At 39.4% G+C, this 7,166-nt stretch overlaps 1 pseudogene across 1 annotated transcript; it reads right to left on the bottom strand.

The window, feature by feature from the left end:
- Positions 1 to 5,193: 5,193 nt before the first annotated feature.
- On the bottom strand, positions 5,194 to 6,829 carry LOC149023002 (putative jasmonic acid carboxyl methyltransferase 2; annotated as a pseudogene). The gene is made up of 4 exons (XR_016172047.1): positions 6,723 to 6,829; positions 6,168 to 6,572; positions 5,831 to 6,085; positions 5,194 to 5,749 (listed from the first exon to the last, which is right to left on the bottom strand). The product of XR_016172047.1 is annotated as a putative jasmonic acid carboxyl methyltransferase 2 (transcript).
- Between the last annotated feature and the right edge of the window lie 337 nt (positions 6,830 to 7,166).

Here is a 7,166-nt window from a genome sequence, read left to right as displayed (position 1 = left end):
CACTGGCCCCAACCACCGCCAACGGAATGATTTTCTTGGTAGACTTTGCTCTGATAAAGTTCGGGTTGATCTTGGGAGCCACTATATACACAGAAAAGCCATATCAGTACAGATATCCAACAACGACAGCAAAGAGGAAAAACCCTAGTTCTATATCACTTATGAAAAACCCGATTAACTAAACCCCAAGTACTACTACTGTGTAGTTTACTTAGGGGGAAAGGGGGAAAGAGATGAGTAATCAAAAAACTCACTTGTTCAGAAGTTGATAGAGCTATTGTTGGAGTACGAGGAATACGGAAGCAAGTAGAAGGACGGAATGTCGCTTTAGTAAATCTAACTTGCAGATAGCAGGATGGATGGAGAGTACCCACGAAGGCTTTAAATAGCCTCAGGTATTAAGACGACGGTTGAAAGCTAAGGACAACCAATGGCCCAGATCGAAATGACGCTTTGAAATCCGCAGAAAGCAAGATCAATGGTCGGAGGGACGCCACATGGAAACATGTGGAGGCGAGCACCCGATGCAGGGATACCTCCAATCGTCGCACTGCCATTGTAATAATGGATGTATTTCCGATTCATTGGAAACAGTGAATGGTATAACAGAGCAAGGAAACATTTGGACTTCGGAAATACGAGAAGGGAAATGTGTGGACTTTGCAGTAAATGAAGTAGTGGGAAAGATTAATGCATCTTTCCAAAACGCATCTTCACAATATCTCTACAAGATTATTATTCGTCGAAGAATGTGAAGTTAAGTGATAAGTTTTATCATTTATACTTTGATATTCAAGACAAGAGTCCAACAGGAGACAGGGAAATGAAAAGGCCAACATGAAAAAGAAGTGTTTATTCATTAGCAAGGAGGTCAATCTTTACAAACAAAAAAAAAAAGATAACTCCCTAAGCCTCGTCTTCATTGTTGCCCGAGGGACCCTGGTCGAGAGGACTTTTCTCAGGATCTTGAGAAGAGCCTTCCTCAAGAATGACATTGTCAGAGTCCTCTTTAGCAGCAGCTTGAGACTCGCCTTGTGACTTCTCCTCTGGAAGCGCTGGCTCGTCAGCCAGGTATGCCTCATATTGAGGGTCAGCTGGAAAAGGATCATTTTCTTCCCGAGCCCAGTCTGGGAGATCCATGCCAGCTATTGGGAAGGAGCATTCAGGGACAAATGTCCTAATGATTCAGAACTGCGAAGAACAAAGGATTAAAAAAAGGAAAGCGAACCCTGCTTTCCAGTGCATCTATGTACAGAGAAAATTCACCCGAAAGGGTTGAATCAACCCTCTCATCAGGATGGGGAGCCCTAACCAGATAAGAGGAAGGAAAATCAAAATCTTGAATGGCTGAAAGAAGGGTTTCCTCCTTGTAAATGGAGGGAACAGAGCCAGGTCCACCATCGGACCCGGAAGTTTGAGGCTGCCTAGAAGACTCGGCAGTCTTGGAAGATCCAGACTCTAGGAGGACAGAAGGAGTTTCGGTTTTTCTCTCTAAACCTTTTTGAGAAACTTCAGCAAACTCTCGTCAGAGGACAGTTAGGGTTTTGTTATCACTATCCGACTGTTTGGAAGGAGTAGCTTCATTACCACTACTATTACCAACACTAGGTACCAGAGAAGCCCTATATCCGCCATTACTTGTTTCAGTAAACTACAAAAAGAAAAACATCAGTAAACTTACTGATTCAGTGAGGCAAAAGCTTGAGAGCAAGAAGGCGCGAAGCAGACAACAAAGGTTCAAATTCCGGACAGGAAGAATGAAACCTACGAAGACAACGAACCGCTTTTAAAACACCCGCACGAGTGTTCGGGAATCTGAACGATCGAGATTGATTCAAAATCGACGATTGAGATTAGAAGACGTTTTGAAAGTTTGAACTCACGAATCCGAAACAGGCGTTCGGAAACTGTCGCTTGGATTACGTGAGCCACGACAGATCGACTGCAAGGAGACACGTGGCCTTACCCTCACAACGCTCGAGGAAAAGTGACCACCCCATTAAATGTGATATGACATTTAATGGAGCACGTAGAGATTATCGCCTGACGAAGAACCCAGTTAAAAACCAAGCCCTCGGGATCGACCGAACGCTTGGTCTGGGGGGCTCGTGATATGGAGAGATTATGATCAAACCGGGTTCATACCTGGTTCGACCCTCGACCCCGGTCGAGACAGAGGGAACCGACTCGCTCCCGAGCGAACCGGATCCAGAAGATGGCTTGTTGAGGAAGAAAATTTATTCAGCTACAAGCACGCCCTAATCCGACTTATGGATTAAGTTAATTATCCTAATGATGGCAGACTCGAATTGACGGCTGCGGATAATCATTATCGAAGGGATAATCATCACGTAACCTAAAGGTTATCTCAGGAGTCCTCTACTAGTCCAAACTAGTAGAAGTCTATTACTCAATGGATTTAACTGTTAAGATCCAACGACTACCCGAAGAAGGCTCAAGTGCATCCAACGAAGGAGATTCGAAGGTACACTCTATATAAACCTCACTACCATACGAGGTGAGGAGGATCTGAAAAACACACAATCTGAGACTTAGACTCAGATTCTGATATAGACAGATAGACGTAAACTATCAGCGGCCTGCTATCTAGATCACCTTTCCCAGTTCTATATTCCTTAGCTCTGTGCTTCTAACAGAGCCGTTTGTGATTAAGTTCATCAACTGACTTAGCCTTCGGAGGTGGACTCCCGACCCCAACGGTCGGGCCACATCTGACGCTTTCATTTTGCAGGTCATCACGAGGAGATCTAAGGGCTGAGCAGATTTTGGACGCATCAGGTATTAACACTATCCGATCCGAATCCGGTCCGTTTACACCCCTAACAAAAACTAAAAAACCTAGCCCTCATAGAGTTGGTTGGAATGGAACCCCTTCCTAATAAGATTAGGAACTACTATAATTATGTGCACCTCCATGTGATGAATCTAACTTGTATTATGTAATGTAAGAATACAAATACTTATATAAAGAGAAATACAATGAGTTACCGAAAATACCCATATGAAAGAATGCAATGTACAACCAACTTCCTATGTTGACTTAGATTTAACAAAGCACCTTCAAGAAGACCAGTGTTGATATCAACCTAACTTCGTCCTTGCTTGAGCCACACACCTTGCCTAAAGATAATTTACTTTGCCTGACATCAACCAAACTAGCATGGTCTACACTGAGTCTCGATCCTCTACCTTATGTTCCCTTCAGCCTCCACTATACAATTAAGAGGGAGATGCCCACCTCTAAGTACTGATAAGGTGGAGCATAAATGAATTTTCTTCCAAATATGTGGTAGAAAAATGTAAGAAAAGCACAATCCTCTACAGATCCCAGCTAGCCGGACATCTTCTTGAGATCTTTTTTTTTTCATTTTTTCCTAATGTAGTTATCTATCCCATGTATTTCCCTTCTCCCTTCCCATGACAGGTGGCCAATTTGGGTTGGCCAAGCCTAGCTTAGAGTGGTATAGGTCAGGATTAGATTATTTTGACCCTTATTTGGTGGGTCACAACTAGGCCTAGCTAAAGGTATATAGGGTTTTGAAAAACCCAGCCCAATCCAATCTTGTTATAATTGGACATGGGCCAAAGTGTTCATCCCTTGTAACTCATAAAAACCCAACCCTAGTTCCCAAAGGCCCAAACCCATTAGTGCAATTAAATTACAAAATTACCCTTTCTGACACTTTCACATTCCCCTTCCATAACCTCGTCATCAAGTCTATGGGACCCCTCAAATTTACTTTTAAATCTCCGTATGGTTTTGGATAGATTTGTATGGAGTGCCTGGCATGGATCACATGAAAACCACAGTCCTTAGAGAAATGTCAGCCACGTTTTTTCTTTTCTTTTATTATCTTTCATTTTTTCTTTCACCGTCTAGGTTGTTTAAGTATACGAATACGAATGAGATTGACGTGATGTTAGTTTTGATACCAAATATTAAGTATTTAATTAATATAATAAAAGTTTAAAGTTGATGTCATTTTCGATACCAAATTTTAAGTATTTAATTAATATAATAAAAGTTTAAAGTTGATGGCACAACTTGAATTAAGCCCTTCAATCTTTTTTCTTGGTAGACGCTTCAATATATCTTAAAATTTGATTCCATTAGATACGTAATTAAATTTGTATACCAACAAACCGAACAGTTTAATAAGAATTTATTTATAATTTTCAACAGAGAACATGGAGCAAGTCAGCGGGATCTATAGCCTGGAGCTTCTCTCATGTTCCCAATCACTCCAATTTGGCGATTTATTGAAATTTCAGATTTTGGATTTATTCTCATGAGCATTCAAATTTCAATGTGGAACAGTCAAGTGCCTTGCTGGACACTCGATCATCAAGCCAATCGTACAGTCGGTAAAAAATAATAAACAATGGGCTATCAATGCTCATCAATGGATTCCATGGTTGTCTCTCTGTGTTTCATAGCTGTCATTCCTCTCACTCGCTCACTCCATTTTCAGATTCTGAGAAAATCAAATCAATTGTGACATGCAACAGAGAAGCGAAGACACGGACCATATTGAAAATCTCTCATGGACCATTCCATACTGAAAAATGAGAATTCAATGGGTCTCATGTCGACCCCATCTGCTATTTAAGTGGTTGAAAACTAACGAGGGAGTACATTGTTCTCTCATGATGGGGAGATGATCTGAACTCAAATTTTGTTGGGGGAGGAGAGGGGATTTACTAACACATTGTCCTCATGTACTAATAAATCCTTAAATTTTTTCTAAATTTTAAATTGGGATTTTTAAAGGAGATAGTTGCTTCGATCAAGTTTTACATATAGTAGAGAAACGATGTTGGTAGGTGAAATCAAAGGAGAAGCCATAGTAATGGTTAATCTGAACAATATGATGGTTTTCCCCTGTTTGACTTTTACAGATTTTAGTTTTCTTTATACTTTTATCAGGCTATATAGTATTGATAGACCACAATTTAGATCTATAATTAAGCAGACCTTAGAACTTTTGTATGTTACTTCAATGTCAATTTCTTTTTTCCTTCACAATATGAAACCACCACAACTTTATCTTTCCCTTTTCATCTAGAGATTGAGATTATAGAATATGATGAAAATAAGAATGTAAAGAAAATAGAAGAAAGAAAGAAAAAAAGAGACTTAGCTCGACACATTAGGCTTGAAAATAAATGCCGTTGAGTGAAAACCTAATTTTCCAACGATGGTGTAGAGAACTAATCAGATACATATATTAAGACATGCACCATTAATGACCGCACCGGCCAACAATCACAATAACATTTATTGAGGAAATAACCAAAGTGCACCTACTTATTACTTGAGGAGATGACCAACATTAATACTTTTACACTTCTCAAGGTCCTAAAACATCACTTTGCTCTCAAGGAAATAACAAAATTAACGAGCTTACCCTCTTCCTTTAAGAGGTGCTTGCTGACATACTCCATGAACCTGTTGAATAAGGTACTAATGATAGAGTCTCCAAAGTGGTCAACAAGCATGGATTCGAAAATAGCTCTTATATACTTCGCCACCTTCTGCCCTCTTATAAAGGTATCCAACATTAACTCATTGTCATCACTGTCACTTGCGTCCCAATTGGTATCAAATATTTCTAAGTTATCAAGATAAAAGGATCCTTCGCACACAAACTGTACTCTCTAATTCTTTGCTAGAAGGCATATAGAACGGCAAATTGAAAGAATCCACTAAGGCTTCCTCAATGCGGCCCTAAAACAAGATAAGAAAACTTGTAAAAATTTTATATACTAAGAGAAAAATTGTACGCAGTCATTAATTAAGCATGTATACCTCGAAGACCAAGTCATTTAGTGAATTAGATAACAGGTCCAAAATGCAACTCTCTTTGCCAAAAGGATCTTCACTTCTCCTGCCAATAAATGTCAAAACCATTCTTCCTTCCGGTGTTATTTCCTTCGAGCGCAAGCTAAGAAACATGGAAAAATCCTTTTGAAATTGCACCTGGTAAGCTTTCAGCACACTAGGAGGGCTTGTCGTTGCCAAGTAAATATTCCCCTTATTGTTACTTCCAACTGCTGAAGGAACCTATAGTTTTCATTATACATGGTTAGAAAAAATATACTAAAACACAGGAGCGTGCATGATATGTATCAATTAGGTTTCAAACCTGAGAGAGCCAATGAAGGCTGTAAGAGGAATGAAAGAAGTCTATAGTGCTGCTCGGAAAGAGCCGCTCATAGAAAGAACCGGGTAATCCTGTGATAGAAACTGGCCCAAAATTTTCACCAAAATCCTTCTTTAGCTGATCATAGAAGGTTGGCAAGGTTTTGAAAATGGTGTTGAAGTCATTACTTGGAAGATCATTGAGGAACAGTAGGAATTCCGGTGTTTTACAATTCAACTGATGACATGTTTCATAGATCGCTTCAATGATTAAAGTGATCACTTGTAAGGTGTTAGGTCCCGATGAGCAGCCCAAATCTGCTATCCTTAGACATTGAGATAACTTAGTGGAATACAGATCTAAAATGCTTCGAATTATTAGTGGCTTTGCCTTGGTTATCGCTAGTTTCTGAAAGAAAAAACAAAATTCATGCTTAGTTGCTTGAATGGAATAAAAATGAAAGTATTAGAGAGAGAGAGAGAGAGAGAGAGAGAGAGAGAGAGAGAGAGAGAGAGAGAGAGAGAGAGAGAGAGAGAGAGAGAGAGAGAGAGAGAGTACTTGAAGTTGGGAGTTACTGGCATAACTAGTTTCTCCATCCCCACCAATCATGTGAAGAACTTGCTGAACTTCCATGGCTTTTCTTCCCTTAAGATTCCTAAGCATCTATTTTGCATTCAATGTGTTACACATGTAAATCATCCTTGTATATATAGGCAAGGATTGATACAACTATAGCTTATAAAACGCAATATAAAATTTGTTTTAAACTTGCGAGTATAGATTCTTTTTTTAAAACATATGGTTAATCTTACTAGTGTAGCTTCCACACCCCCCCCCCCCAACAACCTGATAACTCGTAAAACATGCAAGATTTTTACCAAAGACGAAACGTGCATAATTATTAATTAAGTCTTCGTTGAAAGATTTCCTTTTTTTATTATTATTATTATTATTATTATTTTATAAAAACATATAAAATGAGAACCCCAGGGATAACTCTTG

Source organism: Hakea prostrata, chromosome 3 (genome assembly GCF_041222555.1).
Source record: "Hakea prostrata isolate BN-2017 chromosome 3, UWA_Hpros_2, whole genome shotgun sequence".
In the NCBI taxonomy this organism is placed as follows: Eukaryota; Viridiplantae; Streptophyta; class Magnoliopsida; order Proteales; family Proteaceae; genus Hakea; species Hakea prostrata.
This window is presented reverse-complemented; position numbering and strand designations above follow the sequence as displayed.